Genomic DNA, 24,602 nt, shown 5'->3' with positions numbered 1-24,602 from the left:
CGTATAGGACATAATATATACTACGTATATTATAATATACCGGGTGATCCGTTCGGCGTAAGTCACTACTTATTTTTAAAACTATATTAGCGTTTTTGAAAACATAATATGTATCATACAAAATTTTAAGACGTTTAAAAACGATATTTACCCAAAAAAAACCAATATATTTTTATAATTTTGGAAATTATATTTATAGTGCATTTTAAATATTTAATTCCAGTGTAGAATATTTTTTGGAATTGATAGTTTGATGTACAAAAGTCAAGTTTTGAATTACATATGAGTAATAATTAAGTAGGTATTTAAAGAAAGGTAAGAAGCGTGGAGTGGTATACGGGGATCCAGCAAAATGTTAGTCCACTACTCTGTTCATCTAAACTTTAAATACGTATAGCTTACTAATAATAACTAATTGTCTAAAATTTGATTTTTGTACACTTCAAAATGCTCCGTACAATATTCCGCTTGGGAATACGATATTGAAAATATGTAAGTTGTGATTCAAAAGATAAAGGTATAAAAAATAGTAAGACGTTTTTTCCCCTCTAAAAATGTGGTGCTTGTAACGACTTGAAACTATGGAAAAAAAAAATACTTTCTGCTGAAGTAATAGTATCGCGAGTGTCTAATGGATTACCCCGTATATTATGATAAAGACTAAGTCGACGAGGCTCGATGTACGATAATAATTACTCGAGTTGTGATGATGCGCACGGTTGTACAGGCGGCGGAGGGGCGGTGCAGCGAGAGTCGGATTTTCATAATATTCGAATAAATACGCCAGGCACGACGACGACGACGACGACAACGACAACAATGAGTAGTCGAATAACGACTATTTCGATTGTGTCAGAAGATTTATACATGAGTACTCGAGAGCTCATATAGATCGCATTCGGGCGGACTATATAGGCATGTAAGATGGCTGCAGTTATAATATTATTATTATTATTATTATTATTGTATCGCTGCTGCTGCGGTTGCTGTCATCCGTCGCCCGTCGGCGCGGTATAAATCTCGCGCGGACAAGCGGCGGCGGGGCCGAGCTCAGCGTTTCCATACCGTCTCAACTGTACGTGTGTGTGAGTTGCTCGACATACAGGGTGATCCAGCGAGCACGATGCTCACCTCCTATTTTTTTTTCATCGAACAATACATTTGTTCAAATTCGGAATTTTTAAATTTTTAAAATGTAGGTGTCCTTAACAACACTATTGTAATGTTTTAAAATTCTTGAGATTTGTTGTGGTTCTTGTGGTTAGGAGGGTCATGTGGCGATAGATACTTCTGTTTTGCGATTCCAACTGTTTCACTGTAAATTGATGAGTGGACATTTTTGTTTTGAAAATGTCGATGAACCTCATTCAAATTTCAAACTAGTAGTTTCTTAGTAAAATGTTTATGCCAAAGACAATAATCCTTCAAAAGTTTTACCAAAAAAATAAAAAGATATAATATGGAATCTTATAATTGGACCATTTTTAAAAACCACATATGTTACTAGATCAATATGCATTGTGTATACTACGATTTTCGAATAACCGCATCTTCCAAACCCATTATCATGAATATTTACTGGGTATCCACAAAGTCGAATAACTCAAAAACTATTCGCACAAATTTTGATTTTGATGCGTCAAAATGCTCAAAAAAAATGATCTGCTAAATAATTTATAGTGAACAAGGTGGTGGATTCTCGTTTGAAGAATATGAGTTACGTCTCCACAGGACATTCTTTGAGTGGTTCAAAACATTACAAAAATCGGATCTTGAATTAATGCATCATTGAAGGAAAAAGGGGTGAGTTATGTCGGTGAATCACCCTGTATACATGACGTCGATGACGGCAAGACACATTTTAAGACCGGAATTCCGTAGCCGGTGCTGTATTTTTCGCACGCACGCACACACACGTCTGTGTTTTATCGTCACTGCCCGCGTCGTATACACGTCCTCTTTTATTGCCTGTTTTAGAACTTTTCCAACGATATCATAAACAATATAAATCTGTGTGTGTGTGTGTGTGTGTGTGTGCAGGTATTTATCGCAAACGACCATTACCACATGTCGTCTCCGACGACGATATAACGCTGCTGCGCAGTTGTATATGAATATATATATATATGTATGTAGTATAATATAATATTATACTCTCTCCGTATTTGCACTATATCAGTATGCAACCCATGTACATTGTATTGTATTTGCACCTTGTAAAATGCTGTGTAAAAAAACAATATCGAATTGATATGTTTGGCTCTGGTGCAGTCGTGATTTCTCATTTAATCGTTTTGTCGTTGTCGAATAAAACTGCGCGACACGAGAACATACGACTATAGTAGCACCATCACTCCAATGGAAATCAAAAAGAAAATTTATTTTACGACCATATCCGCATCAGATACAATCCGGTTACATTCCTGAGTTCTTCTTATTGTTATTAAACATTGGTTAGCAAATAAAATAAAATATTATCTAATATCGTGATTCTTTAGAATAACAATACGGAAATGTATAATATTGTAAAAACGTTTTGTATATTATTTCAGTCATGAACAATTATTATAAGCACGTATAATATAATATCATTACAAAGATATTCGTACATTATTCATGCTGTAATTATCTCTTATTCAAAAGTATCATTTGTTTTCATAAACGAAAAAAAAATGTTTTATGAGAGATAACGCTCTATGTACGTAATTACATAACTGCAGTTATATTATAGTTCCGGCTTTGGTATTTCCTACGCTGGTTCAATTCCCGTGACAAACCTCGTTAAGGTAAATGGTATCATCCGGTCCATTATGAATACTTACGCAGTTGTATTATTTTAGCTAACACACATGCACACAAATATGTAATTTATTTTTTTATTAAAACCGTCAAAAACCCAACTGTATATTATGTACTGCAACACCCGCAGTCACTTTTTAAATTTGTTTTAAAAATAATGTATACTTTTATGTGTAATGACAGAAGCATGTGTTTATCGCGTGTTATATTTTAAGGCATATATATAATAGATTATCGATTGTGCACAGGTGCTAATTAATGTCTACAACGAGCCCACGGAATATCTCTATTCTAAAAACGATTATTTTTGACAGCGAGTAGGTGTAATAGCATGTAGATGATAATAAAAATATTAGAGCATGTTATTATTTCTAATATATTTTCAAAGTTACTGGTTTTATTTAATCATTGTCACTAAAGTATTGTTTTTTTTTCAATTTTTTACAAACGTCCGAAGGACATCGCGCGTTAGAAAATCACGTCTCATTATTATTATTATACATATATATGTATACCCATTTTATACACAACTAAAGCACAACATTATAATATGTCAAGTAGATTGGTGAAGCATAATTATTAACACGTCAACAACTGCATATAACAATGTATTGACGGGCACCGAATTGGAATCATTAATCTTAGACCCCGTGATTTAACCAGGTACACGTATGTGTGTAAATGCTATTTCCCTCCGTCACGTTTGACACGAATAAAATGAGTTAAAAAAAAATTATCTTACATACTCTATTACTTCTTAGATTAAAAAAAAACACCTCTAGAACACGGTGATTTTGTGAAACCCATGCATGCCCAATGAACACGTTATAAAAGTATTAAATAAGATTATTTGACAGGTTAATTATGGTTTTGCGTTTAATTTGTTTGTAATTAACAAGTCAGCGAATTAAGATAAACCACACTGTCATGTTTATAACATTACATTTTCGGACAACTTCGGTGTTGAGGCATTGTAATAATAATAATATTATAGACGCGCCTGCAGTTTTCTAGAAATCACGATTTTAATAATAATACAGAGTTTTATGGTGTGCGTAGGAACCATAGGCTACAAAACTACGATACATAGGTAGTCGAACCGTACACGAATAAATTTGTTTTAAAACAGAGAACTTCGCCAAAACTATAAAATATGATATTATGTAATATAATATTATTACATGTTAGGTGAGTACAGTATGGTTATATTTTTATTATTATGCGCATATTTAATTTCGATTGGAATAACGATTTTTACGAAATTAAAAAAAATAACACATACACTTATGGCGTATAACTAAAACGGTTGTTATTTCCGCGAATAATATTGTATTAAAAATTTAGAAGCACGTGTGAAGAAAAAAAAAACGTTTACCGCAGATAGTAATCATAATTATTATACAATATATTAACGCGGTTGTTCGGTTAGCATATATCTTGGTTTTTATTTTTTACCACCTACGGAGATCGTCTTTATTTTTCACTTGCAGACAGCAGCGCATTGCACCGGAACTAACACCACTGCTGCTGTCAGTCAATGCTCATAGGTGTGTGCAAGATTATTCGAGGAGTATGCAGAATAATTTGAGCGGAGATAACTCTTCCTCGGCTATTTTTTTAATATTTATTTTTATACATGTTTTAATTTTAGGTTCCGAGCAGAGAGATGAATAATATCTGAGTATTGATTATATTAAGATGTATTTTTTTTGCGTATGTAGACACATTTTCTAATAGAAAAATGCTTTACTCATCAAAAACTTCAAAGGAAGGTTTTTGGTAGAAATTTGGATCTACTTTGTACTCTGATGGGTCAAAAGTAGAAATCTATAAAATAATCAGAACTAACAAATAAATACTAACACATTTGTTAAATTTTTATACTTTATAAATTGATTAAACTAATTATTTAAACTATTTGGTAACCATTGTAAAGGTGATCAAAAATCTAGAACACCTCTACTCAAAATCGTTTTTCATCGAATTATCATTGAATTCAAGCCATCTACTCAATGATGACGAGGTACACTCGACGCCTCACAACTGCATCAATGCGGTTATCTACCCTGTGGTTATTACCCATACATTTAACTTGTAGTTAAAAATTATAATAATATTTTATTAATGACGAGATAAAATCCATTTACAGAACGAACTCAATGTTAGGTATAATATAAAAGTTCAATTTAAAACCATCTTCGCGTTCGCACGAGTTTGTCATTTATTCACAACATATTTCAGACTTCGGTGCCGCAATACTCGCATTTATACGTCTGTTCATCGCCATGATTATTTACATAATTGATAGAACCCTGGTAAACAGCTACATCCTATATCCAGAGATTAGACAGTCATTTAAATCGGTCATCGAGCAAAGACTCTTGTTTAGTGCGCACCTATTTACTATACAACATTATGTGGACATCATGTGGCTACTCTGCCAGGTGACGTTTGATCACGCCCATGTAGTAATTATATTATTATGTTTATGTTATCAGGTATACGCACCAGACGACGATTTGAATCATAGCGAATGAGACTACTATAACATTTTATTATTTTAGTATAAGATTACATAGTTTTTATTAAACGTATCGGGTAAACAATATTTATAACGAGCTAAACTCGTTACAACTTACAACAAAATCTAAGTCGGTGTTTAAAGTATTATTCGTACAGTTTACAAAGTTTACAAACGACTAAATAGTTTTATATTTTCGATCACAATGGTTTTTAAGGTTTTGTATACGTGAGTGGAAAATTGAAAATTTCAATTTAGAATAATACCACTTATGGGTACTTTCTGGAACAGAATATTTTTTAAATCCGTAAAATATTATATCGGACGCAGAACCAATATTATAGTTCATTATAATATATTATAAGCGCATAAAGTTTTCGTAGGTATAGTGTATTATAGGAGAGTTGTAAAATATTGTGACGGGAAAATAGTAATTTTTACTGATACATAGGTGATCTCGCTGTTGATGATATATAGGACGTATAATAGATATAGAAACTCGTTTACGAAAACACCGCATTATTATCATCATCCTAAGGCCGTTATGTGTTTTTATCGATTCACTTTATAAAGGTACTCATACAATATACTTTCGTTTCAATAACGTACGGGCCGCGCCGCGGTTCCCGATAAAAGCCGGCGAGCGACCGGTCGGTGAATCGAACACCAGCAAAGTGCTAATTATTTTTTCGACTCGTACCCGTTTATTAAGTATTATAAAAATATAAAATATGGTATATTCGTGTGGCCGAAAGAGTAAACGAGCGTGACAGTATAATATTGCATCATTCATCTCCGTCGACACCGCCGCCGCCGCAGCAGCTCTTCGAAATTGGTTTCCACAACTGTATGCAATAACCGATAATACCTAGTATTTATTAATAGGAGAAAAATTGTGTGTGTGCGTGTGTGTGTGGGTAAGCGATCCCAGCCAAGTATATTGCGTTCATGTTTGTGAAATTTGGTACATAGGTAGGTAACCCTATACCCGAGGATGTGCACTCTCGAAGCCAATTTTTTAAATTGTGCATTTCAAAGAACGGCTCGACAAGAATTTGTTCGATCACGGAAAAAAATATTTTTTTTTTGTTTGTGATATAGGGTTGCCGTTTCGGTTACATGAAATAAAATAGTTATTATAATTGTTAAAATTTTCGGACCGTATTTTATACTTGGCCAAAATCTACACTCAAGTGATTGTGTCACAAATACTTGCAGTTGACTTTTAATCGAGTTTAAGACGAGGTAAATAAACTGGCATAAATTAATTTGTCATGGGCATCGATCATGCAGTAATAAAATATACAACAAGATGAATATCCCAGACGCACGTGTGTGAACTACGACGCCCGCGCGTAAAGTGCTCCGCAGTTGAGGTAAATTATGCGTTTCGTTTTTCAGACAAATCGGTGGCGGCGTCAGTTCGTTGTAGTAGTAGTTGTATTACATTAAAAAAAAAAAACACAATATTATTATATTATGCGCCGTATAGCAGCGAGTCGTTGGAATAATGAAATACCTACAGTTAAAAATCTCTAGAAAAGTGTATACGTACATTGCCGCGGCGGAGACGCTAAGAAAAACGATAATTCCAGTTTGCAGGCTATTAGATTTGTGTCAAAAACGAGAGCAATAAATAATAATAAAACTAAAAAAATGAATGATGATAACGAGGGGAAAAATATGTAACGCGAACGGACCCGATGGCGCTGCTGTTTTTCCGTCTATACATAATATATAGACAGAAAATTAGGGGTTACACGCAAACGGTATTATACTCGAGTATATACATAGTATATACTATATAGTATATATATACATAGGCACGTATCTTAGTAGTCGGTCGGCACGCGTGTAGTATGTATATAGATGGGACGTCGGCAATACATCATAGCCGAGGATTTTTACAATATAATATTATAATATATTTTATGATAATATTTTGATAGGTACCTACTATTTTTTTTAAGAAAAATGTTGTTATTAATTTTCGTGCGAGTCATAAACACTAAAATATTAAAATAAAGACATAAATATAATATAATATAACACGCGTGCTGCAGGTAGTACACGCTCATCGGCTCATATTGCAGGGTTACGGGAGGCTTTTTTTTCCGAACCGATCGTTAAGCCGGATTTGGATCTCGTGGGAACTATGTATATAGCGTATTTATATATAGGTATTTGCAGTCTGCAATGGTTGGCGGGCTCGGATACAACTGAGTTTATTTCATCGTTCGATGTTACATATACATAGGTATTAAACTACCACGACGTCGACGCTTCACTGTATCGGATATATTGTAAATCGTTAGTTTTTATGGCTCACGTACAAATTAGCGGTTATTGATATACGCGGCGCGCACGGAGCATAGCATCCTCTCCCGCAGCACTATGCACAGGACGAAATATGATTCGTAATAATTGATCCAGTTTGATATTATGTTCCTATATATACAGTGTGGGTAGTCCGTACTAGTTTGTGTGTACCACCCGCGTTTAAAAACAAATTCCGATAAAATTTAATGGTTATGTGTACCTATATACAGAAAAGGAAACGGTGGCGGCCCCGCAATCGATTCGAAAGTGATTCGAACAGTAGCTCGTATAATATTATGTATTATATACAACTATATTATATATAGGTAGGTACCACCAACAGATTGAGTTTTGCGCTTGTGTGTGCGTGCAATCATATCGGGATATTATATTTAAACCGGAAAATAAAACGCGTCAAATATTAATTTTACGGTACACGTTGAAAAACGAATTAATGAGCATCGAACGCGTATCCAAAATGGCAAGAAAATTAAAACCCATATAATAAGTGCGTGTACCCGAGATAGAGGTGCCTACTACCTAGATACTGCCTACTACAAAATATAATATATTTTATGCCAACGACAGTTTTCTATGTAGATAACGAAAAAATAAATAAACCGACAAGTCTTAACACAGCTGTTGCGTCTAATGAAACTTTATCGTCTTGTTATAAGAGAGCTGCGTTCGTTGGATTTTATTTTTTTATTGGAAACGGATGCTTATCGGATGCACGCGGAACATTTATATACATGTATAAAATAAATACAAAGTACTCGACGTGGTCGTGAGCCCAGGACGATATTCGCATTTGCATTTCGTTACGTCAGCTGATTTTGAATCGCGTTTGAGCGGATTCACTGATAGCGCTGAAATGACGACTGCAGAACAAAACAAGAGCCAGTACACGACGAGTTCTCGACCATTAGACATTATAGCGATAGGTATATGGTACGCATATATGATTTACGCGTATTATATATTTATATACCAATAATACCTATGTATTAGCCCAACGTTTGAATATCTTAACGAATAAGTGTCTGATATAAAAGGCTAAGATAATCGCGAATGATGACCAGTCACCGCGGGAGTGTACTACATGGGTCACTGCACACCTGCAGTTGCTCTCAGAATTACCTATTTTCACCCCCTTATCATTCCACCAAAAAGAGTTTCCTAGAGCAAACCAGTTGCCATAAACCAAGTATGACGATTGCCCCCTGCGACATATTATGTACCGATTACAGCACCACACATAACGTGAGTAATAAATAATGAAAATAAAAAATGAGTATATAGTAACAGAATAACTAAAAATGTTAGGCAAATGTTAAATGTTCACGTCTAAGATTAGTTTCATGTTGGCAAAAAATGTCCCTCTTTGTACCAGGTGCTTTTTGTCTTATGTAGTGGGAATCATTGGTCATTCAGTTAAGGGCAACTGGTACATTTTTTAAACGCCAAAAACAACCACTGAGGGAAACTGGTCAATTGCACCTTGCAGTATTCCAAAAATAGCCGAGAGATTGAGAGAAGTACTCTGTAGTAACAGCGTAGTACATAATAATATAAATGTTGAATACCCTACCAGCATAATATGTATACAGGATACAGAACATTAGCACAACATTTTATATGTAATATATTTTATCGGTTTGCAACTGCAATGTGTACAACGACTGTAGTGCAGCAACAGAGTGATATACGAGTATTTGGTTTTCACTGCGAACAAATTTAAAGTAATATGTGACTAAGTATCCTCTATACGTACAGGATATGTCAATATACCAAAGTGATTCCGAAGAAAACCGACGAACAGCCATATAATACGGCGATCAATCGAGATAAGACCAATTACCGACGTGTTAGCACAACGAAACGTTACCATATATGACAACACATCACCGCGACTACATGTCGAGTAATGCAAAGCTCATTTATATAGGTCCAGACTTAGAGTTGTCGGCCGCAAGAGACCTGCCTAGCTGTCTCTTCATAGAATACGTACAATATTAACAATCGAGACCATTCATATCATATCCCTATGACGCACGCCGTCTATATTGCACCGCCGTCTATATTTTTTTTACCTCCAAGAAGCAGGAGACTGTAAACATAATATCATATAGTGATGTAGGAAAGTTTTTGCGATTGAGTTCTGCAATGCACAGTTTCATTCACAGCAATTATTTCAATTGAAACGCTTTTGTCGGACGAGTAAATTTTCGAATTAAAAGTTTGAAGAAAAAAAAATGAATGAAACTCAACTGCAGTGTTTATTCAATCAATAATATATATTTATAATTTATGACGACGGCCTTCCTTAAAATTTATATACGAGAACACGTTCGCGTTTAATTCAAGTTAAATTTTACAGTTACCATTATACGAGTCCAGAGTCGTATTATAAAAGTATATTGGTTTTTTATTTTAAGTACGTTATATATAGCGGCCATTTCCAAAGATAATATATGAACGAAAACGTGCGTATTACTATATGCACACACAATAATGATGTTAACGAGTAATTATTTTAGAAAATTGTAAGGCGAGTACCTATATACGACGCTGTATAATATTATAATAATGTATAGCTTATACGAAACCGTTTCAAAGTACCCTTAAGCGTATTTATTATAATATGTTGGAAGTTTTATGTGAATTCTATCGTATTCGATCATTATGTTAGGTATACGTTCATTTATGTATGATGATATTATGTGCGGCGTGTCCGTTCGCGATTGAATTTAAAACGCCACGCGGCGCCGGTGACGTAAAAATAATATTATAAATTGTGTTGCGAAATGAAAAATCATTATATCTGTACTATAGGTATAGCGTGAGAATTCATCTCTCGCGGAAATGTATATAATAGTGGTGAACTTAAAAAGATTTAATTTGCGCTCGTCAGCGGTGGCGGCTTCCAGATGAACTCTATCGTGTGCGGGTAATTACAAGGCGGCAGCGGCAATAGTGTGGAGCGTTATTATAGTTCTCGCGATTTATTCTTCAGAGATATTGCACAGAAGCTTCAGCGAAAACCCACTATGAAAACACTTCATAAAAAGGTAGAAAACGATATGGGTATGTGAAATAAAATAAATCACTTATGATATACTAATTAGTAATTTATGTCATGTAGTGGACTGAGCTATAGCTTAACTATTTATAGTCCGTCATCGGGTTTGAAGTCAATTTCGTGTTTCAAATATAACTGTTGCAGATGTTGTTATTATTAATATAATTAATATTATTGTGATAAGTGCAGTAGAGTACGTAGAGGGGTGGGCGAGGGGCTACAGGGCTTCACCCATCGCCCTCTTTAACCTTATTTAAAAAAAAATTGTTTTGTTTTATATTTATCAAGTTTCAAAGGTAGAAAACTAAAGTAAACAAAGACGCGTATAATATTAACGGATTAGCAACAGCCTACATAAATAAAAAAATGACAATGTTTGATAGAAGTTGAAGTTGTACACAAGTTTTCAAATACTTCATCAAAACTTTTGAAACTGTATTAAACTTTACAAAATAAGAATAAATTTGTATTTTATTTGATAAAAGTATTTTTTTAAATATATTTTTGGGTACCTATATTATATGTTTCATATTAGCTAAATATTTTTTAAAATAGCAAGTAATTATTAATTTTTAAGCCCAATTCGACATTAAGAAATCTTGCTTACGCCACTGGACTATAAATTGATTTCTGCTACGGATAATAGTATAGTTATTTATTATAAGGATAGTGTTGGCCACGTCAGTTTGCGTACAGCTCAAATATAGTACCTGCTACGATACATGATATGCTGTGCCGGGAGATCAACTAAATTAGTTGATCACACGCAACGGCCATAACGCGGACGTTGACGTTTAAAAAAATGAAAAAATATTATTCTTCGATTATTATTATTATAAAATATAGAGGTACACCGGTAATCATAACTATAGCAGTCGTATAAGCGGATCTGAAAAATATGATTTTAAATTGGCTCAGTAACAATTTAACGGTTTCCGATCACGTACGGTCTTTAGATTGATCTAATTGGAATGAACGCGAACAAAAACAAAAAATAAATAATAACGCAATATTATTATAATTATTGGATGAATCGAAAAATATTACTTCGCCACCACTTCCGATTGTCGAATATATACTTATAAGAGTTCGACAAAATAAACACACAAAGACTATAACATGTGAATGTGTCTGTTGGTCGAAAACGTGTAGCGTTTAATAGTAGGTATATGTACATAGCATTATAAATGATAATTATAGGTTTTCCTGTTGTTTTTTTCTGCGTTCGTTCGATAATCAAACGTGCACTTTGACTCGTCTCATTGCTATTTGATTAACCTATTCCGACTTGAAAAGTAAAATAAACTTAACGAAACGTTTCGAAACGTATACCTAGACACTAGTATTTTCGGAATATATATAGAATTATTGCTGGCACAGTTCTGTTTTAGTTGTATACCGGGTGATCCATTTAACGTAATAGACAATATTTTTTTATATACTGTCAACGTTTTGAAAATATTAATTTAAAACAATTTAAAGTCATTAAAAAACAACTGGAATATTTTGAATGAAAACATGCATTTTTAATTCTTATTCTAAAACAAAATATTTTTGCAGTACCTATCTACTATATAGGATACAAAAAAATCAGATTTTAGACAAGCAGTTCAAGAATTATTACAAATAGGTAGGCACTTTAAGTTTAGATGAGTAGAGTGGATTGGTACTACAGGTGCACCCCTTAAAATATTATTCCACTCTTCTCATCATCTAAACTTCAAATATATTTAAAACAGTTGATGAGCTACTTTTCAGAAATTTGGTTTTTATAGATGGAAACATATACAAAACAAATATAATATTCTGCTTCAGAATATGGAACTAAAAAAATATGTTATCGTTCAAAAGAGTAAAAAATGAAAAAAAAAATGCACGAACTATAAAACGTATTGTTAATAGGTACATCATTTTTCGAATTTTACGTTTAGAAAACTTTCAAGGGAAATGTCACGACCGTTCCAGGAAAACGATATATTATATTCGACTACGTCCGGTGGATCCAGAGTCACGTGACTCGAGACTATGCCAGATAAGAGTGATAAGACTACTTTATATTATAATACAATACATTGTTATCAGAATAATATGCCTACGGCGAGGTCAAAATCGACACGAAACAAAACCAACGCTACCGACGATGACCGATCACGGACGGTGCTGAGCGTATAGGTATGAGACGATGCGAATGGGCACAAAAAATCGATGTTTATACCTATATAATATTAATATCAATTATAATATTATATTATTATATTATTATGTTGATCGACAGAAATCTTGAGTGATCCGTCGGGTGGGCGTGGGACGAGGGTAGAGTGAACGGATAACTATATATTCTTCGCAGTCAGTATATTATATCGTGTGGCAGCGTGTAATTGACATTTTGATAAATACGACGTGACTTTCGTATTTTATTTTTATTATTTTTTTTTTTTTTAATCCGTCTGCGGCGGCGCGCGCTGCGCTTAATAAAATGTAATTTATTATAATAAATGGGATCGCGTCATAAATGACCGTGTGATCTACATTACACAATACCATAGGTACATATATATTATATGTGTTCTGCGAGTGTGGAGTATGTGCACGTGTTAGGTTGGGTACTCACAACTATATATATAAAATCATAATAATACTTTCGACAGTGTTATTATTATTATTATTATTATTATCATCATCATCATCATCATAATCATTATCATCGCCGTTGCCGTCGTTGTCGTATTTGCACACACCACTGTGGTTGTTCGATAATAAATTCGGTTACAATAGTGGACGGTCAAAACCAGCGGTACACAGGAGTTCTAGGAACTAGGATATTATTTATTTTTCGCAATACCGCGGCGATTCAAAAAAGTCGTACAAAGCGTAAAAACGGGTCAATTATTATTTTATTAAACATCAGTGCGTGTGTGTGTGTGTGCGCGCACAATGCTATTATCATTATATATTGCTGTTGTTGTATGTTTCTATACTCGTAAAGTTGTTAACGAAAAAATAAAAGCGTTTTAGAGGGTCATTTCAAGGCCACAGCCACGATATAGATAAGCGCATATAGCATATATGATATTATGTCCGTCTAATCTCTATTGAATTATTTGTATATGTACGAAAATATATAGCATCTTGACCTAGTTATGTACATATATTGAGTGTTAAATTTCCTTTTAATGCTTTTCGTATTTGCGCGCCATTATAGTATGAAGTAACATTAAATATTATATCTTATACAATATTATTATACAGCGGGTGTTTAAAAATAAAATGTGCTTAAATTTTTATATTTTCGCCCGACATGTCGCCGTCGTCTGCCATGCCCCACAACGCACGGCGTAGTAGCTGGTAATGGAGAAAAAAAAATACGTTCTCCTTACAATCTGCACGCGCATAAACCTCCTGTCCTGCGCAATAAAGGTAAATCGTGAGAACTTGGTCGCTAAACAGATTTTATCGTTCCTCCGCAGGTACGACATACTGCGTTTGCAGCAATCTTTTATCCTTTTTCCATTCGCCACCCGCCCCTGTCCAGACATGAGAAATAGACATTAGGTATTCTGTGCATGATAACAATAATTATTCTCAATAATATATATATCACCTAGTTTTGTCCGCTCGAATGCAGTTTTAATGCAGTTGCTGCAGCGCACTATAACTGCAGTTATAATTGCAGTGGTCGCGAAGAGCTGAACAGAATCGGAACGATCAATGTTTTTGCACCGTTTTATACAATATTATATAGTTGTGTTCGAATAATTAGTATAGATAATACATATACCTATAAAATATAGCGTATATAAACCAACTTAATTGACAATAGAGACAAATCGCAATTAATAGTTAATACACACAGATTTCTATCCGGAATCGATAAATCGTTCGACATTAACATCGTAGTAGTACTTAACACTATATTATTACCTATATATATATATATATATGTATTATAAAAGTATATAATATATTGCACACAACGATCACAATCGACGACATTTCATGACATTAATGTATTTATTTTTCATCGTATTTAAAACCGTTTCTGTGCACTGTACAATGTTTTCTGTAAGTACATACACTACAATAAAATTTTCATATAATATATTATATGCGATCGTACAGACAGTTCCGCCTGTGACGTACAATTTCATTGTATACAAGATCTGCTGTAGAGTTCAACAAAAAAAAGGTTAAGTACACTGTCGTAAAGTTAATTTCGATTTTTTTTTATAATATCATGTTTATCTGTTTACAACGTCGTTGATTGCGTCCCGTATGAACTATATTAATGCGCTATCCGAAATTTCTAATTACGTTGGAATTATACCGAATCGACCGATTCTATAAATTCTATCAGAAGATAATATTATACATATTATTACTTATTAGCAATATAGTATATACTTGAATATTGGATCTAAAGCGGGATTAGCGAACGAGCTATGGTCAACGCTATTAATTCCTCTAATAAAAATGTTAAATTAGAAAATTAGCACACATCAGCAAATCTGAAGATATTTACAATTAAGAAAACTGAAAAAAATAAAATAACGTTAAATTCAACTAAGGCATTGACGCCTATACCTAGCTGTATGTTATTACTTATTACGCACTACTTACCTACTTAGTCATTACTTTTATAAGTGTATGCGTTTACCTATATTTGTACATTATTATGTTTCCTAATTTTTTTTTTTAGAAATAGTAATTTGAACAGAAAAAAATGTTAATCCATGACGTTTTACATGTAGATAATACTAGGCATATATACGTTAGTATAAAAGTAGCTATTATTGTTAATTGTTAAGGAGAGATAATATCGTACTAATTTTTTTTATTTTTAAATCGTCAATTAGTCGTATTTGTGTACACGGTTGTTATTTATGTGGAGAATCGAATGTTTCGGTTTATTAGGCATACGCAAAAATACTAAATAAACAGTATTTTAGCGTACAAAATATTATGGTTGTAACAAATGATATTTGTGGCGACTGGTGACAATGAAACTGAAAAAAAAGTTAATAGAGCGTACTTATATTATTTAGTGTCGTCGACAAACGGAAATAACCGCACGTGTGAGTGACGTCTATACATATTATTATACCTGAAACTATATGGTATTAGTATTACAATACCTCTATACAGTTTCATTTTGAAAAAAGTAACATTTCCACTTTTGAACTTAACACACAAAGTGTATAATAATAATAAATATAATAACAATAATAATAAGACTACGCACAATGCGCCGACGCAATAGAGTATGGTAATTTCTAAGACAATTTTTTCTTTTGACATCAAACACGCACAATTCAACTCTGTCGTGTACGTTAAATTTAAATGCAAATATCGCGCACAAAGGAAATACAAAATTTCTTTCTTCGACTGAGCGCAAATGGTTTTTATACGGTCAATTAGGAATCGCATATGAATACAAACAGAGACGCGAGACTATAATAATATTATATATTATACATTATTATTATTATATTAAAAACTACTGAGCTCGTAAACTCGCCTCAAGTTTTTTTTATCTCTACAGTTTAAGTGTTTAACTATCGGTATAAATTATAAAATAATACTCTAATTTAATCGATGGGAGTACAAATATATTACAGGTTCTATACGACTGTCGCCAACACGTTTTACGAAAATTGATTTTTTTAGTATCCATCAACCAACCAAAACATTTTATTTAAATACGATATTAATGTTATATAACACTGATCTTGATAAAAAAATACAATAGCTACGCGCATTAATAAATTAACGTTTGCTGCACAAAAAAACAGAAACAAAATTGAGGTTTATACTCATGCAAAATGGACATATTAATAACAAATTAAACGCATATAATTTAAAAGTAGTCATCACGAATACTAATACCTGCCTATTTACAATTTATAATATATATAGGTGGACCTTATAACCTCCAAAAGGTATTAAATTGAAATTTATTACCTAACTAAAATAGTATTACGATTAGTTGATTCAGAATATCTTGATTTTTTTACATCCATCTAAAATGCAATAATTCAAAAAATGTAAGTGGTAGTATTCATATTTTAATAAAAAAAATCGTTCATTGTCTTGTACAAGACGTACCAATACTCTCTGCATAACCATTTAACGAGTGTTTACGGGACGAAATGAAAAGAAGTCGTAAAAATAAAAAGGAATCAATATAAAAGTCAACGATTTAATAATAATTACCTGCGTGGTGTTTCCAGTTATATTATTTCATTCCACGTAGATCAAATGACGTGTGGATCGTATACTTTGTTATGTATATATGTAGACGGCCACGAGGATATGGAAACTGGAACCCGGAAAATCTACCTCGCCGGTGATAGAAAAAGCGAAATACGCGCTCACCCAAAAACACTTGGAAATGTTATGATGGTAGGAAAAATACAACAGACTTTTCGAGGATAGTCGACTCGCGAGCGCACACACTCATACACACACACACACTGACGTCGGCACAGCACTCGTCGCACAGACACGCGAAACCGCACACGCAATATTATAAAATATTATTATTATTAATATCAAAACAATACGAATTTTTAATAATATTGAAGTAAGTACTAGTACCTATATAATGCGCACGACAACCGCACACCGCCGCTGCAGCTGCTGTACACGGGCACACGCGCGCGCGACACACGCACATTTGCGGACTGCGGCGCTTCTAGTCACGTCGTACTACGCGCGGCTCCCGCCCGACTACGAAAAGTAAAAAATATAAAAAATAATAATAAAAATAATAATAATAAAAATAAAACCAGAGGCTGCGGCGGCGGCGGCTGCGTTACCATTTGGCGAGCCGTCTCGCGGAGGGGGCGGCGGCGGCCGAACTGAGTGAATGAGCGTACCTATATCATACAAGAACGAGGAGAGAGAAATATAATATCATATATATATATATATATGTATGTATAGGTATATACCAGTACGTATACGCACGCACACCGCGGTTAACCCTTCGACGGACTTGAGTAGAGCAACAGTCACGCGCGAGTCGTCGTTGCGCGTGCACTAGCTGTCTCTCGAGGGTCCGATTCCCGTATCTCCCGTCCTCAGAGATTTTAATAACATTTATTTATTTTTCGTCATTTACGCCGGGTAACGACTTAGCGGACTAGGCGTGTATTGTATTGTAAAATAAAGTGCCAATATTGTAACAGAAACAGTGGTGTAACAGAATCTGTTACCTGGTAATAAGGTTTGCAAAATACATGAGAATTGAATAAGGTACAAATAGAAGAAGAGAGTCCCAAGAATCGGGTTACCCATTTAACGTGTGACACTCATTATTGAAAATATTTTTTTTACTTAATTTTAAATCGTTAAAAAATAACATTTTTCTAAGATATTATATTTTTAAACAAAAGTCATCAATACGACAATAATAATTATTATTTTAATAATCGCGCATGTACATATAAATATTAATTCCTTATTTCAAAACAAAACATTTTTTTGCCTAGTACCTACTTTAAAATATAAATTTTGAATTTTGAATGGGTAATTTATGAGTTATAACTGATCAGTACTTAAAGTTTTGAGGGTACCCCACAAACTAACTTTCTGTTCATCAAAATATTATTTTAATTATTATTTTATATTATTATAATAAATTGATAAACTATAGTATTGTCCAAAATTTGATTTGTATAGATAGAAATAATAAGAATAATATTCTGCTTAGAAGCATGGAATTAAAAATATAAGTTGTCTATTAAACAACTAAAAAAACAGTTAAAAATATTGTTTTGTAATGACCGATTTTAGGTACCCAGGTAAATAAAAAAGATATTTAAAAAAAAAACTAGTTTTCTCCAAAATAATGATTGTCTTATCTACATTAATTGGATCACAACGTAAATTCTTTGAATAGTTATGTGGGGATATTGATTTCTAGCGTTTTAAGTAACAAAGTAGCAGATCGAGGAAAGGATGCAAGGGAAGGTGTATCTATAGAATTCTTAAGGAAAAAATAAACCCTGGTGAATAATTAATATTATCAAGTTTATATGATTTGTGATATCAATATATGACTGTATATTGTATAATACAGTGGATATTGGGTCGATCAGATCATCAGGCATTTTTCTATTTTTCCCAATACCTGAGTCCACCAGAATAATATAATAATATATAATTTTTTTCGACCACACCATAATAATGTAACACATTAATAACTGAAAAAAATGTGTACTTGGTTTTACACATTGCATGACATATAATATATACCTATTCTATATTAATACGTATTACAATACTATAATATTTCTGACAGCTTAGGCAAAACCATTTTTTTTAAAACTTTTATTAATTTGTTTTTCGTGCGGTCTTATTGCAATTGAAGCATTATATAACGTGTTGTTGTTATTATTATTTATACAGGAAAAGCATACAGACGTATTAAATATGTTATTAATGTCGGTAATTTATTAGCTAACTATCGAACTCTATACACTCAAATGATAAATAGTTATTATTATTATATCGACCACATATTAAGGAATATAGGTATAATTTAATCCCCTCGTATTTTGAGAATAAAATAATATTATACGTATATACCTACCTATCTCAACGAAAAGTCATCAGACAAACTAGATAATTAATTGTTGCGTATGGCAATGCGCCACATGCTAAATTTGCAGGAATAACTGATATTATGTAGTACACGTGTAGAATAATTTTTATAATTAATAGTGTTTGGCAAACCGCGTTAAAAATCAAGTTTTTATATTGAATAATTTGTAAATAAAAGTTAAATCTAACGATTATAATAAATTATTTATGAAAATTATGAAATGCATTTAGTCGAGCGAAAATTCTTCATGTGGAGAGTAATTATTATATCCGCCATTAAGGGAGATCGATGTTGGTCAAGTTATATTTTAAATTGTTTGAATTATCCGATTAAATACCAAAACGTTTTTTTTTCATACAAAAACAGCTTAAATAAATAATTTATATAGATTGCCGAGTTAATATAAACATTTTAATCGAGACGTAATAATACCTATACATAATTTATAATAACACGAGGACGGACAAACGCGTAGGCATTTCTTCCAATGAAGTAATAATTATTAAAACAAATTGACAAATGCACATTAGCGTATTAATTTGCACTCGATGTGCACTTTATATGAAAAATTATAGGTTCTCATAGAATTTGCCAGATCACGCGATGTTTAACGTCTAATAGCCACGCGACTTGAAACACAGCTTAATTAATTTTCTGTTACAACAGAAATTTCAAATTATTTTTTACCAGTTAATAATAATTGCAATGCGTTTTAATGATAGACAATGTAAAATTGTTTATCGAACTAACTATAGGTAATATATTTAAAAGTAGGTAGCTTCATTTTAACATTCACTCATCAATCAAGATTGAGTAGGTATATTATAATAATGACGTTTAAGTTAACAACGACTTAAATGCTTTTTTTTTTTAAGTACGTTTGATTATATTCTAAATAGGCAGTGTAAGACAAATAACATTTTTGAAATGTACTTATACCTACTAAAATTGACCGAAATTAATAATCAAAATATGTATATATTATAGTAATTAGTCATTTATTACCTGCTTTAGAACACTTAATTTAACAGTATAATTTATAATTATTGATATCTTAATTATTTTAATGTATTATTTAATTAAAATTGTCTAAAAATATTTGTTAGAAATGTAAAAAATTTAATTGAATGTGTTTTAAATTCCCAGTGTAAAAAATATAAACAGCTTACATAACATTAAAACATTCTTAAATACAACATTCCGGTGATTAAGGCAACAATTTATTTAATTAATCGTTTAAATCTGAAATAATAGCTGTAAATACATTTTATGTAGGTACCGACCTACCCTCGATGTTTTTTATATAGGCATATGTGATTTAAAATAATTGTATATAATTTTACTCGGCTGGAAAGATCATGGCTCAGCATTAATTATTTTATATTAGTGTAAAAACTTGTAATGCTAAATTATAGCTCAAAATTATACACCAAACTAATTGAATATTAACACGTTTTAAGTACTTTATAACCTAAAAAATATGTTTTTATCGTGACAAATAATATACCTATACAGATTCATCCAAATCTATTTTTATTACGATGTACACGTATTAATAATAATTACAGTCGTACTATTTTTTAATTGAATTTATCGATGAACGCATATAATAGCTAATAAATATTCCTTCGTTTTGCAATAAACATGATTTTGTGAATATAATTTTAAATCTTTCGGTACCCATTCAATACTCTCGAAGATTTAGTGTAATGTACATCAATTTACATATTACAGTTTCAACGACGGTAATATGTTGTTCATAAGGAATCAAATATAGTGCGACAAATACAATTTTTTTATCCACAGAATGAACAACACGACTGTACGTATAATACAGATGGTATCGTTGAGGCGATTGCATATTATGTTACACGCACCAGTAGCATGTCCTGTTGTGACAATATTTACATTAGGTGCGTTCTCGGCTATTAATCACGCGTGCTGTGCCGCCGCAGGGTTGTATTTCAATAGTAATAATAATAATAATAATAATAATAATATTATAATTATAAGAAACATAATCGCACGGCGGCGAATTCGGCGACTGAATTCTGTTAACAAACGTTGCGATGGCATCTTAATTATCGGTTGACTGGGGGGGGCCAAAGATCACGCTCAAAACACAACGTGGCTAGTACACATCATAATATTGTAGGTACGCGTATATGTTATTGACATGCCCGGGTACGTATTATTATATTGGACGTGAGGCCAAAAAGGGCAGTCGTGAAGAAACGAAACGGAGGAAAAGGAACTCGAGCGAACAACAAGTTTGCAAAGCTTTATATTATATTCTGTATAGGATATTATAATATATGTCGTAACTCACGCTAACAATAGCTAAAACCGTTCTATGACCGTTAATGTTAGATAAAAATCAAATCGAAATCAAGCGATTCGTATTTATTAAACAGCGTACCTATATATTCAAGAAAATCAATACCTACTTCGTGATTGTTGTATTATACAGTGGTATTTCGTATATCATACCGCAGAGTGATCGATATAACGCGTAAGAGACTCATTATTATGAGAATGTTTAATATTTTCAAAAATATTTACGACCTTACGTAATTTTAAGTTGTTAAAATTACTTAAAAAATAACATTTTTCTAAAATAATATATTTAAAATATTTTTTTTATCATTTTCGTTTTAAATTTTTGGTTATTACATGCATTTTTAATTCCTTAGTTCAAGCTGCAAAATATTTTTTTGCGTACTTTGGTGTTTAGATATATAATTTCGGACGAGTAGTTTATGAGTTGTACTCATTTACATTTTTGATGAGTGGAGTGGCAGCGGTAAATCGTAAAATATGGGCCCACTATTCCGCTCATCAAACGTAGTAAATATTTTTCACTAAGAAACTACTTGTCCGAAATATGTATAGATCGAAATACTCAAAATAATATTCTGCTTTGAAATATGAAATAAAAAACGCGTGTTGTCATTCGAAAGAGTAAAAACTAAAGACTTAAAAACGATGACGATAAAAAAATAGTAAAAAATATAATTTTTTCCAAAAATGTTACTTTGTAATGACTTAAAATTATTGTAAAAGAAATATTTGCCAAAACTTTAGGGTTTTCTACAAAATGAGAGTTTTATATGAAATGGATCACCCCGTAGTCTTATACCTATATCCTTGGATAGCTTCAGAGTTAAGTGTTATACCTTCACGAAGAGCATATTAATATAGGTTATAATATCATACAATTTATAAGTATATGTATTCGACGAATAATATAATGGGCAACTGGAACGTGTAATTTGGTTGGACTTGTTATTTTTCAAAAATTAACGACGACGGCCAACGACGCCCATCCCGCAGTGGATCCGTATGGGAACGTTGTCCGTGGTCGTCGCGTCATCATCCTATTTTCTGCGTTGCCTACATAATTAGTATGATTAACGCGTTTGCAATGGACAATATCGTGTTAACATCCATTCATAAAACATTTAACATGCACACACACACACACACACACACGTTATTATCTACATGATCCAACACTGCAGTAAATACATGTACGCTTTATATTCCACGGCTTAATTTTGTATAATAACGAGTAAAAATAAATTAAATAGAAACAAAAATAAATGCCTATAGATTATGGAGCAGGGATTTATTTAAATATTCTCCTTTCTCAGCAACTATTTTTCAAACAATAGTTATTAAAAATAATACACACAAATAATTTTTATACATTTAGATAGTATGTTACATTATATAATATCAAATACATCTGATTCATTACATAACTGTACATGAAGAAATTAAAAATATTCATATTAAGAAACTAAATAAATATTTCATGGAACACTACCACATTTTTGTTTGGAACATAAAACACTTAGATTTTTTTTTTTAATATCCAGAATAAATATTTACTATTGAATTAAATTCGAAACTTTTGAGTTATTAAAATTAAATAAAACAATTTATAGAACTGACTATTTAAGTCATTACATAAATATATTATTACCATTATTAGGTACAAATATAGGCGGGTCTCGTGTGTTTTTAATATAATATTAGTATTTAGGAGTATTTAATACTTTACGCTTTAGAATTATATTTAAGCTGTAATACTAAGTCGATTTAAAAATATTTATTTAAATGTGGGTTGATGATTGAATAAGGTAAAATGTAAACTTGCATTCTAAGATTATAGAAATAATATTATTGAATCAGACTAGCATACTCATTGTTTATTCATTCATTGATGTTATTTCAGTGACACTATTAGTTGGTAGCTCGTCTTTATTACATGAATGTTATGTAAATCGAGAAGAGAAAAGAAAAAACCTTAAGTCAAAACATTATTGTAGATCAATGATACAATATATTATTATATATGAACAAACAGTTGGGAAAAATGCGACCATCGCCGTAGACATCGAAAATATTACGAAGTAATATGAACATTGAACATCAATTAAAATAAACCATATTAAGCAGAAATGTATTTACTATAAAATAATGACAGGAATAGGATCTAATTAAATATTTGAATACAATTTAATGACAATATGAACCGGTTGTGATTAACGGAGTTTCCAAACAGGGTAGCACGATAGTTAAGTAATCTAGGTAGCTTCTTTTGTTTTAAGATGTTTCTTACATAATATTATCTTGCATTACCTACGAGATTGGATGATTTTTTTTTGTATCGAGTTAAGGCTTATACATATTATGTGGTAATTAGCCTGGAGGTTATTAGTCGGTTTTTACTGTGGGGGAGGTAGGTTGATTTAGAACACATGGGGCGAGGTAGTCACTACAAATTCAAGTGGTCGCCCATCCGGGATCTAACGAAGCCGGTCGATGCTTGACTTCAGAACACGTTATTGACTGCGGCCAACCATCGTGACACAACAGGCCCAAATTTAGTATTTTTCTTAATGACATAATAATATCACCGTTCATGCGCATCTTCAAAAAAGAAACGAAGTATCATTAAAGTCACAGTTATGTTTAAAATATAGTTTATTGTTAATGCATAAACACATTAAATTATGTATAAACATTCAACAAGATAAAAAAAAAACATTTTTTTAATGATTTATGAGTGATGATATTAAATTGGTACTTAGAATATTATAATGCAATCGTATTAATTAAATTTGGCCAAATTATTTATAAACAAATATCGTAAGATGTGTTTTTAATTTGTAATTAATAATTATTGTACCATACATAATAAACAAATAATAATAATAATGATAATAATATAAAATATTATGTTAACATTTAAATATTTTTACTATACC

General features: G+C 32.1%; 1 protein-coding gene across 1 annotated transcript in view; it reads right to left on the bottom strand.

Annotated features, from left to right (window-relative positions):
• Positions 1–17,398, bottom strand: part of LOC111041473 (inositol-trisphosphate 3-kinase B-like) — a 125,774-nt gene extending 108,376 nt beyond the window's left edge. Inside the window, exon 1 of the mRNA XM_022325851.1 lies at positions 16,932–17,398. The gene's annotated coding sequence lies outside the window, so the exon portion shown is untranslated. The remainder of the gene's footprint in view (positions 1–16,931) is intronic.
• Positions 17,399–24,602: the final 7,204 nt, after the last annotated feature.

This window comes from Myzus persicae, unplaced genomic scaffold (assembly GCF_001856785.1).
Source record: "Myzus persicae strain clone G006 unplaced genomic scaffold, MPER_G0061.0, whole genome shotgun sequence".
Taxonomy (NCBI): domain Eukaryota; kingdom Metazoa; phylum Arthropoda; class Insecta; order Hemiptera; family Aphididae; genus Myzus; species Myzus persicae.
The sequence above is the reverse complement of the archived record's forward strand: the minus strand, read 5'-3'. Positions and strand labels throughout refer to the sequence as shown.